Below are 12966 nucleotides of genomic sequence, written 5' to 3'. Positions count from 1 at the left end.
TAATGTCTTTTTATTTCTAACAAACTACTACATGCTAAAGAACCGTAAGGACGCTTCAACACACATTGCTGCTCTAATCAATATGAGAAGTTTGACACAAGTAAGTTAACGAATAAAACCCACTGAATAGCTATTGACAACAATCATATGCTGTAATCGCGTTACAAATGTTTCGTTCAAGAAGACAAAAAACTTAAAATATACAGTTGGTCAAAAATATTGTAACAAAGATAGCTTACATAAATCAATAAAGAAAGGTGAAATAAAGCATTTGACATTATACTTATCAATAAAATGTTTGACTTGAGTTTCGAAAAGTTTTTTCTTCGAAGAAAATTATTATTCTGATTCTCAGGATCAGAGTTCATTTACATTTTAAAAAAACGTAGTTTACTACCGTATAAAAGTAGATATTGATAGTCAAATAAAATACTGAAGGTAGATAACGCAGTAAGTAGTACGAGATTTTAATGAAGGAACGAAAAGATGTTCAACAAGAATACAAAAATCAGTCATGTAGTGAGCTCAACGCAACCAGTTTTGTCCAAAATGGGTAAAATAAATTGTTACCTGAGTGATGAAGTATTCTCAATTTTCGTTTATTCGAATAAAGTAGAATATAAATATACTATATGACATTATTAGAAAGTCACTATAGATTAAACAAAATCCCTAAAAGTGGATATTTAACCAACAGAGTTGTTCATTGATAATCGTCTTTATTCGACTTAGAATATCTTAATAGGATGTTCACATTAGCTGTCTCATTTGAAAGATTTTGTAATAATGATTGTTTCAAGGCCTTTATAGCTAGAAACTTAACTTCAGAAATTTGTTCACAGTAAACACTGTGATAACTAATACCAGATATGACAAATATTAACTCATTACTGAGATAATTAAACTGCAACCTTGTACTTGGTTTACTAACAGTCATTTATAACTTTTGGCATGTTTAAATAGGAAGTAAGTAACATCTTAATAATCTTTTTGTAGTTTTACGAAAATGATATAGACAGGTTATAGAAATCGAATGGTTAGGTATTTATTGTTACACTGACATTATTTTTAATAAAAGTTAAAGAATAGCATTACTAACATTAATGACATTCATTTTATTAGAAATGTGCAGTAGTTGCTCAATCGACCACAAAAATGAACATTTTTAATTCCATTTATTCGCTTTTCCTCCAATTATGTAAAACAAATATACGTGTATTAGTTTGAAACTGAATAACATGGTGACTTCAATGGGTTATAATTGAAAATTGTTTTTACCTCAGTCTTTATACTGACCTTTTATTTTAATTTCAACATGTTCCCTGGATTATAATTTTTAACTGTAGCTTATAATTTCATCCATCTAGAAAAAAATGCTTACATCATAATCATACTAATGTACTAAATACTCACTAACGACACTGCCTCCATGAGTTTCCATAAAATGAAATATTTTGACGTGTATTCAGTGTAAAATATTTTTTAATATACTACTTATTATGTGAGCAAATAGAAAAATCCGGTAAATTATTAAATATGCCGAATACAATAAGTCTAAGAATGGTAAACTAAACGAAGAAAAATCACATGGCGTTGTTTGTTTGTATCTTCCCATTGTTGTTTAGAACTATAATTGATCAGTCCCTTGTTGGCAAATCTGCATCCTTTTGCGGATTGCCTCATTATTGCCTTAAATCATAAGCTTTCAAAGCAAAGATGAATAGTGGCTAGCAGTGGAATTCAGGATGAGCGTTTCGTCCTATTTGGGACTTATCATCTGGTTGTACATGCATCTCACAGTTGATGTTCACTCCGAAACTCGAAACCAGTACCGCTCTCTCCCACTTTGCTAATAACGCCTGTGACTTAAGGCAATATCGAGGCAATCCACACAGAATGCACATATGCCAACAAGCGACTGATCAATTACACTTCTAAATAACAATGGGAAGATACAAGCCACAAAGCCAAGTGAATTTAAACTTTACCACATTGTACAAGCAGGTGGCTATTAGGACTCAATAGTTAAATGGATAACGTGATGGCGTTTGAAGTGGACGGTACTGGATTGGAGTCTCGGAGTGAACATCAACTGTGGGATGTAGGTACATCCAGATGACGAGTTCCAACTAGGAGAAAACTCGCATCCTGCATTCCACTGCTAGCCACTATCCATCTATGCTTATAAAGCTTGTGCATTTTTGTTTTAAATAAATAATACGAGTGTTTTCATGTTCCGATCATTGAATCTAATTCACAAAATCAATGTGATTGACCGTTATACAGATTTTATCCAAAGGTTTAAATAAAAGCCTTGTATGGAACTATTTTTTACTACTAAGATGTTCGCAATTACCTGCTTCTCCGCTCCATCATCAATACTTAAAATGAATACTAGTCGATATAAGTACAATTCATCAAATAAAACAATAAAACTAAATATCTTTACACCAGAAATATTCATATCAAGAGTGTTTCTCATCCTTATGAATTTGTGCTTAATTGTGGTAAATGAATAATGATGTATTAAGTGATGTTCATGCAACATTGTATTTTGATCAAAGTTAAACATTAAAATCGTTGTGTGTCGACTCAGTGGTCTAGAGATTGGACGTTCACACGCAAGACAGAAGTTCATGTGTTCATAGGATATTGTATTGATTAACAAAATTACTTTAGTTTTAATGGAATTAATAAAAAGTTATGATTGTGCTATTGATAAAAGTATTATATTCCAGACTCTTACATTGGAAATCTCTCTCTTTCACTTTGAAAACATTAAACGATTCTTGTATAAACGAAAAATTTTTGTTTTGCAAACAAAGCAACATTTTCACAAAGTAGAGAAAAAATATGTAAAGAAAAAAACAGTTGACTAGAGTCAAGTTGTCAGATAATGGTTTCTAATTATTACATAATGGTTACTACTTTCTTTTCCATGTGATTTGATATAACAATGAAAGAAAATGGTTTATTTTGTTAATCAGGAGGTATTGAATGAAATATCAAATGATTCTCTGATTATTTTTAAAAAAATTCCATTTTAAGCAGAATGATGTTCATAAGCGTAATAATGAAATAATATCAGGTTGTTTTGTGTTAAATTGTTACATAACATGGTATTAATTAACCAATTTCACTGTTCTTTCCGAATGTACAGCTGAAAATGTGATACTTTTCAGATGATTCAGTAATATGGGAAGATACAAGCTAAATAATACCAAGTGAATTCAGTAATATCCCTTATTTTTATTAGTCAGCTCAATGAATTCATCATAATAATGATAAGTTTAATAAGAATAATAATAATAATATTAAGTCAGTATTCAGGTAGTTAGTCTATTTATTCATTCATTTACTTTCTTGTGATATATATCATATGAATTAAGTAGTGATGATAATATTCCATTCTTTCGAATACGGTGTTTTTTTTCTTTTTACACAGATTCCTTCCGTATTTTATGAATGTCATATGTTATTAGGTAAAAAGGAATACATGATATGTCAATGTAATCAAAATAACTAAATTCTAATCAACACTAGTTTCTAGCACAATTAAAAGAATGAATTCTATCTAATTGACAGAAATAGTGAAAAACTTTATCATAATAATATTTCTCAAATACGATAATTCACTTCTATTTGTTAACGATTATTTAGTAGAAATAAGCAATACTTTTACATGCTATTTCGAAACACTTAGAAGTTTTATATGTTAATATTGTAAAACATTTGGTTAGTGGAGACACTATCATGGTGGTCTAGCTTCAATTGACTCATGATCTCAACCATTGAAAGTATTCAAAACAGTTATTTATTTATCATGCTTATTGAATGTAACAAATGTTACTTTTTTATTATTGAGAGATCAGAATTTGGTCATATGAAAAGATTAGATTTAGAGAAATATTCGTGTTAATTTACTTTTTTTTCCATTATTTTTCACATATTCTACCCATGTTTTTAATTAATTTTTCAGTTAAGGCTAGAAAATTATGAAAATATCTATATTCATAAGCATATAATTAGATAGATTAACAGACCTTAATAAAACGATTTATCTCATAAAACCACAAATCTTTTTTTTCATTTAAGCAAAGATAGATGGTGGCTAGCAGTGGAATGCAGGATGCGAGTTTTCTCCTAGTTGGAACTCGTCATCTGGATGTACCTACATCCCACAGTTGATGTTCACTCCGAGACTCCAATCCAGTACCGTCCACTTCAAACGCCATCACGTTATCCACTTAACTATTGAGTCCTAATAGCCACCTGCTTGTACAATGTGGTAAAGTTTAAATTCACTTGGCTTTGTGGCTTGTATCTTCCCATTGTTATTTAGAAGTGTAATTGATCAGTCGCTTGTTGGCATATGTGCATTCTGTGTGGATTGCCTCGATATTGCCTTAAGTCACAGGCGTTATTAGCAAAGTGGGAGAGAGCGGTACTGGTTTCGAGTTTCGGAGTGAACATCAACTGTGAGATGCATGTACAACCAGATGATAAGTCCCAAATAGGACGAAACGCTCATCCTGAATTCCACTGCTAGCCACTATTCATCTTTGCTTTGAAAGCTTATGATTTAAGGCAATAATGAGGCAATCCGCAAAAGGATGCAGATTTGCCAACAAGGGACTGATCAATTATAGTTCTAAACAACAATGGGAAAATACAAGCAAACAATATCAAGTGAAATAATTGTACGAGTTTTCATTTTAATCTAAGTGCACTAACCCAACCTGAACTTTACGTAGATTCAGAATAACGAACGGTAATGAATGTAAAGAAATTGGTGTGGTTTACAGGTCGAATTTTTAAATATTTATTTATCCTGAATAAGACGTATTGAGATGCACGCGGGGATAAGAATTTGTAGGAAATTAAAAAAATTAGTACAGTTATTTAAATATACATACTACAACAAAATGACTGACAAGATAAAATGAGCTAAACTTAGATGAGGAGAATCGACACACTTTACTGAATATCAGAATTTAGTGATAGAGAGTTATTGGAAGACTGGAAATATTACCTATTTTCACTGGTTGTTTAAGTCTTTTCACTGGCAGAGTTGTATGGCAACTAGTATTAGAATCCAAAGTGAGTGTTACGATCTGTTTAGAACCCATCAGCTGGATGCACCTGCATCTCAGAGTTGATGTTTATTTCTTGGTTCGAACCTAGCACATTCTGTTTCAAACGCCAACACTATACCAACTGCAGTTCTTAACATTAATTGAAAAATTCAAACGACCAATTTAAATGAATCAAAATTCATTCAATTCCATAAACCCATAATGATCTGGAATCGGTAATAAAATGGATAAGACGTTGGCTCTTGAGTCGAAAGATACCGTACATCAACTCTGAGATACAGATGACGAGTCCCAAATAGGATGTAAAGTACATCTTGGGTTTTACTGCTAGTCACAATCCAACTTTGATGGTAACATTATTATTACAAATGTATGAATTATATTACATTCGTTGACACCGACGTCATAAATGTAAGCTTGTTTACTTACTGACTATCTTGAATAATTATTAGAAACTGCTTTAAGGTGATCTATGATGTACATTATACTAACTGAACCTGTTAAATAGAAGCCAACAAACAGAATTTCAAACCGACACATAACTAACACGTATGTATAAAAACTATAGAAAACTATAGAAACTATGAAATTATAAACTGAAGGTTGACTACATGACAAATTGTTCGATGAAATAATTCTCCAAATAACAAATCTCTCGGGAAAATTTTATTCCCGTGCTAAACAATCTGAACCCTTATATCTTATTGAATACTTTGACGAGAAATTCACCTCTGACTTAGAAACTATATAGAGGTAGCTAAATGCTTGCTACTAAATTCATAAAACTAAAGTTGATTTCATTTATCATTAATTGATACCAATTCTATACTGATTACATTTATTACGGAGTTCTAACCCATCTTGTTGTGTATGTAGTTACTTACACTGACTAAGCGTTAAGTGATGGTTCATCTCATTTTTACATAGTTTTTTTTAGCTAGTCAAATTCTGCTGGGTAATGTCCAATGTGACCTTTAGTCTTAGTTACTCGACACGTACACGTAAATTGTATTTACGATAAATTAATTTACAACAAATTTCTAGCTGTAATACTGGAGGTTTTTTCCATATAATTATTCATTAAGTATGCACAAAACCCTTTTTCATTTCGGATAACTTCTTCGTCCAGTATATCTTCCTACTAACCCAGTTTCTTTACCCCCAAATGCCCTGGTATGGCCGAGGGTGGGGATGGCCCGCCCTCCCTCTCGAAACGCTCTCACACGGCCACACGTATACAGACGCTATCAGGGAAGTCCTACTCACTGCCTTCTCTTGGCGAGGGTGTTGTTTACGAAAATGAGAGGACGAAAAGCGAATGTTCGGCGCTTTAACCGGATCCCAAACCAATGGTGCACATGAGCTCCAGTATCCTGGAGGAACAAATGGCGTATGATCACTGGCTACCGTGGGACTGCATCTCCTCACGATGCTTTACTGTCTTGTAGGTCAGAACTTTAGGTCAAAGGCTCGGGGTGTAGCCCCCCGAGAAAACCACCTGCTTCGGTCTGGGCACCCGGGCAGTATCACAGCCCACACACAAATAAAATGAAAATGACGATATTTACTGAAAATTCTATTCTCGCTTCGATTTACAAACAATTTACATTTCTTCTTCGTATTATTATTTACTGCGTCATTTATTCACTCTCTTTTATTCCCACTCTGTCTATCCATATTTTTCGACTTATACAGCAGCTCGCCTATGGTGGAAACTCGGTTCTATCTAAACGTTCTCGAGTCACTGTCTGGTTGAAAATTGTATGCTACCACCAAATACGAATACTGAAGCAGTTTTCCTGAAACCAAGTGCATCATTCAAACTAGCTGCCTTCAACGTTCGCACACTTATGCAGGTTGGACAACAGATAGGGTTGGCTTTGTCTTTGGAAAGTCTTCATATCGATGTCTGCTGTCTATCCGAGACCCGTATTCAAGACTCTGGTGAAGTACTACAAATTCGCTCTACATCTGTCACTTCAAAAAGCTTGTCTTACCTGCGCTTATCCGGGGACCCTGTGGCATCTTCGTTTGGTCTTGCTAGCGTTGGTGTCGCACTAAGCGCTAGAGCTGAGGCACCACTAATCGATTGGATCTCCATTAACAGTCGGTTATGTGCTGTTAGATTAGAAAGTTCCATCAAAGTGAGAAGAAATCGGCGTGAGAAACGAAGTCTTTTCGTCATCTCCGCCTATGCCCCGACAGATTGCAGCTCGGATGCAATCAAGGATGAGTTTTACCACCAGTTATCTGTTCTCCGGAAAGTGCGTTATTGTGCGATATTGTAGTAATAGCCGGAGACTTGAATGTTCAGGTCGGGCGTCTAGGCACAGAAGAGAGTCGTTTAGGTGGCCGATGGGGACTCGTTGGTCACAGGTCAGATAACGGGGACCGTCTACTGCAACTGTGCACAGACCACAATCTGTTTCTGGCTAGCACTAACTTTCGGCACAGTCATCGCCGATGTGCCACCTGGCATCCTCCTTCTGCATCTCAAGCCTGGACTCAGATTGATCACATCGCGATCAGCTACCGCTGGCGTGGTTGTGTACAAGACTGCCGCTCCTTTTGGAGTACTTATCTGAACTCTGATCATACCGTGGTCTGCGCCAATCTTACCAAACTTTTTAGTGGCCAACGAAGTGACCGCCACCAAAGGATTGATGTAAGCAAGTTGGTTGCAACTTCTGTTGCTAGTAAGTATCGAACCGTGCTAACTTCTAGGCTAGCTACCATTCCACCGAAAAGTTTAGATGAGCATTGGTTGCAATTGCGTGACGCCATGAAAATGGCGAGTGAAGCCGCTTGCGAAACGTCCCACTTATATGCACTAGGTTTCTTCAGGCTCCTTACAACTCATTGAAGCCCGTCGGTCAACTCCGGGTGACCAAGAGTTTGACCACGAAATTGGGCAAAGCTTGTGTGAGGACCGAGAAGCCTGGTGGTAGGAGTGTGCTAATGAGCTGGAAGCAGCAGCTGCATCTGGTAACTACCGGAAGCTCTCCCAACTCACCCGAGCCACTGGCAGCAAGAAGTCTGGTGTGAGCGAAACAATCCACGAGGATGACAGGATGCCAATCACTAACATCCATCGACGTGTTGGATGATGGGCAGAATTCTTCTAAGGACAGTTCAACTGGCCCGCTGCTCCGGCAACATCGGTCGGACTGTCCTGCCCTCCATGGCCGGTGACGACTGATCCACCAAATGAGGAGGAAGTCCGCAAGGAACTCCAACTCTTGAAGCGCTACAAATCACCTGGCCCAGATGACATACCTCCGGCTCTTTTTAAAGATAGTGGTGACTTTTTGACTAAGGAATTGACGACGTTGTTTACAAAGGTTTGGGAGCTAGAGAGTGTACCAACGACATGGAATGAGTCGATAGTTGTCCCTATCTTTAAAAAGGGTTCACGTCGTTCCTGTAACAACTATCGGGGGATAAGTCTACTTCCGATTGCGTCCAAGCTATTGGCTTCCGTCATACTTCGTAGGTTGTTCAAAACCCGAGAAAGACTGACTCGTGAAGAGCAGGCTGGGTTTCGTTCTGGTCGAGGATGTATTGATCATATCTTCACCCTCCACCAAATGTTAGAACACCGCCATACTTATCAAAGGCCAACAATTGTAGTGTTTCTTGACATCAGGGCTGCCTTCGATTCGTTGAATAGGACTGTTCTCTGGGATTGTCTATTGAAGAAGGGTGTGCCTGAGAAGTTTATTAACATCTTAAAGGCACTATATACAAACATCTCAGGCAGAGTGAGGGTATACAATCACCTTTCTTCATTGTTTCATTCGAGCAGTGGGGTTAGACAGGGTTGCCCAGTCTCACCATTCCTCTTCAACTTTGCCACCGATGACATTCTGGAAACAGCTGTGATGGATGTAAGTAATGGCGGCGTGGATCTGTTGCGCCTTCGTGATGTCAGTCTGGCTGTAAAAGGTCGGATCTACAACACGTCGGTGAGAGCAGTTCTGCTCTATGCTTGTGAAACCTGGTCTCTCCGAGTTGAGGATGTTAGATGACTCTCTGTGTTTGATCATCGTTGTCTCTGAAGGATTGCTGACATCCAGTGGCATCACCATGTTAGTGTTCGGGCGCATAGACGATAATCCAATTGGTATCACCATCTTGAAACACCGACTTCAGTGGCTTGGACATGTTCTACGAATGTCGTCCCAGAGAATTCCACGTCGAGCATTATTTGCCGACTCTGGGACTGCTTGGAAAAAGAGGAGAGGTGGTTAGTGTATGACATGGTGTCGTGGTATGAAAGAAAGCTGCGAAGGGCTAGCTTCTGTTGGTCCTTCATGACTCCCTGGTTGGAGTCTGAGAGGGGGTGCAACAGAGTGGCTAGAGACGCTATCAGATATGGCTCAGAATAGAAGCCAGTGGCGATCATTGTGTAACCTCCTTTTACTTTCTTCATAAAAAGTGGTTTTATCTCCCTTACCTGAAAGAATTCTTCTGGCTGTACCTTTCCGTTTCCCCCATTATTATTATTATTATTATTATTATTATTATTATTATTATTATTATTATTATTACACCACCTTACACCAATCTGTGGTCGTTATTGTTCTTTTTTTCTTATACGCACCTTACCTTCTTTTTTCTCTTCCCATTCTGATTGTTTTGTGTGGCGTATGTATATCTGGTGCCCCCTTGTACCAATATTCATGTGCTCAAATAAATAAATAAATAAATAACTCAGTTCGAGCAGGCTGTAATGACGTCTTCAGTAGCAGCACAATAGTGTTATTTTATAATTCATTGTGCATAGCAAAAAATCAACACCCGTAGTAGCAAAATTTCAAAAAAAAATCGCATGTACTACAAGTTCTATCTACTTCAAACAATAACGTTTGCCTAATAAGTGTGTTATCGATCCCCATTTACAATGTATATTTTATCAAATCCTTATCAATTAATTTAGTGTTGAATTCCCGAGTACTTAGAATCTTTCTCTTAAATTAATTAACCAATAAATAACTAAGCTTTCACTAAATTGTGCCTTAAAAGATAACTGTTTATAAAATTTAGTCTCATTTGCCTGCTAATATTAAAAAACACTGTCTTCATCACAAGCATTAAAATAATTTTCATGAAGAATCATTTCGATTCTCGCTATAAAATCCGGAGGTGTGTTACCGTTAAATTTGTCGTAATGCCGAATGAGTAAAACAGCAACAAACATGTCTATTCACCCCGTTTTCAATGTATTACGGGTAAATATTAAGTGAGATTTACTTCTACAAGTGTTCTGAATCTAATTATTTTCTTATTTTAGTACATAAATGTGAGAGACCTAATACAACTACACATTTCTAATAAATGTCTTGATTCTATCGGTTGACTAAAATTTCTATGATAACAGAATACCTTGATATCTGTATAAACTCTACGAAAGGTAGTTAGATTAAAAACAACAGAATTCATGATAAAACAAATGAATATTTCCCACTTTTCACTCACTTACTTAATAGCATAGTGATGGTGTAGATCCAGAAATTATTTATACTATTATTAATTCACAGTAAAAAAATTTAAAAATATAGAGCTTATGTTAATATGTCACACTTCATTAAAATTTCAATACACTTCGTAGGTTAAATATGCAACGCTGAATACTGACTAAAAGTCTCAACATTTGCTGTCTGCACGTGTTATCTTCAATTAAAGAATGGATCTAGTGCCCGTTCGTAAGTAGCAAATGTAAACCGGCGGAAAATGATAGTTCTTCTGTTTTGTCTAGGACTCTTTTACATAGTTCACATACAGTCGCTTTATGGACTGGATCCATAAATTCTAGCCACCTTGGCTGACTCTCTACAAAGGGTTAGAATATAACTATTCGCTTGAGTAAGTTCGCGATGCCTTATGACGATAATCTACCTTAGAGATAATATCTTATACGGTTTCAACTACTTTGGACTCTAATAAAAACGACTTCACGTCGGAATACCAGAGCTATAATAAAAACGTTAGTTACTAGCTGACAATCAATCATTGTTTATGTGATTAGATGTTGATATGGGGTGAATTCATGCTTTGGTTTTGCTACAGACTGATTTAAGATGGTAAAACCTATAGCACTAACGTCATGTAAAAGCGAAAACTTTTCCAACTTTTACCTTTTCGCAAATAAAGAATACAGTTCCTCTTGGCTTTTAAGTGATTCCGGAGACACTTTACAAAGGCTTATTGTATGTTGTTCTTCAAGCTAATCACTGTCTATGGTTTGTGAGTTACAACGGTCAGGTTGGCTTATAGAGATGTCTCAACTATGTGTAATGAATAATGCTGATCGATGGTTAAAGACTTAATAATTTAATATAACCATCAGATCAAGTATTAATTTCTTTTCAAACTTTCTGCTTATCTTAGCAATCTTATGACTAAACAAGATGGATTAGTATGACTTAAAATTTGCCATTAAAGTAGATATATATTCTATTAGATCGGTGACTAAGAAATCTATGCAAACAACAAGACGTATTAACAGGACACTCTAACATTTGCATATTTTAAAATAATGAGTTCATACCAAGTTTGATCTGTAAATAACATGTTTTTGGATAGGTATACACACCTCAGTATTATGATAATAAAGGCAGGAAAAACTAAGACAGTATATTCTTTCTCAGTTTATTGACGGATCGTACGAGCATTTTGTCGTATTTGAGGACATTAAGCTTGCATGCGTACATGTAAACAACTGTATATTTGTATTACTAAAATCCTTCATCAGCTGTGAGAACGAAAGTTATGTTAAGTTTTTCTTTTATTACTGTTATATTAGGCCGAAATGGGTTGTGTAACTCCAGTTAATATGGTTGTAACTATACAATTACTAATAATTCACAAATTGTGGTTGACAACTACTGAATTTAATAGAATGATATTTTAATCTATTCATGGTTATCTGTAATCGATTATCTGTTACAGCACATCGTAATGCGGAAAATACCATTATTTAAACAATTCTTCAAGTGCTTGTTAGAAAAATATATTACATCATAGAAATTGTTCCAAACATTTAAGATGTAAGTAGCCACTACAACTTGTTTACTGTATACCCATGATGGATCATGGGTTCAAACGATTACTTGTATTCACGGTAGAAATTGAATTTCTCAACCTCACATCTAGTAAATGCACTTTGAGGTTGTTTAAGATACTTTAAGTAACCATTATACTGGAATTTCGTGTCAGGTGTTAGAAATTGATGAAAATTGTCAATAAATATATACCATCAAATTCGTGGCTCATAAATGTACGGTTGTGTACATAGTTATCTTTGTAATATGTGGTGATTTATTCACGATTTCCTTGATCTGTCGAAAATAGTGATGTTTAATTGAACTAATAAAGGAATGAATGAGCTATTAATTCACGAGTTGATTCATTCCATCCTAAAACAATTGAATATATATTGTATTCAGCAAAATATTTCGCTTATGTGTATATAATTCTTTATGACTAATTCTCTCATTATTTCATTGGCATCACGTGCTTGGACGCACTAGATTTATCTGTATATTGCTTTTATAATATTTGCCTAAGTAAGCTGGTACATATTACAATATCAAAAGGGATATTATGATATGCAATATATTTGATTATTTCCTAACGTTGAATTGCTAAAGTAACTGTCATCTCACTGATAACAGAAAGATTTCCAGGATTTCACAGCGCATGTATATTAATGATAATAATAATTTAAAGAAAAAACATAGTTACTCAAAAGACAGCTGGATTTTTAAGTTACAGTTTTGATTATTTCTACAGAAAATTATCATTTTAGTTCTCAGTGCTAATTCCCACCATTTTCCTTAACATAACTATGTCATTCTTTGCTACTGCA

This window comes from Schistosoma haematobium, chromosome ZW (assembly GCF_000699445.3).
Source record: "Schistosoma haematobium chromosome ZW, whole genome shotgun sequence".
Lineage (NCBI taxonomy): Eukaryota > Metazoa > Platyhelminthes > Trematoda > Strigeidida > Schistosomatidae > Schistosoma > Schistosoma haematobium.
This window is presented reverse-complemented; position numbering follows the sequence as displayed.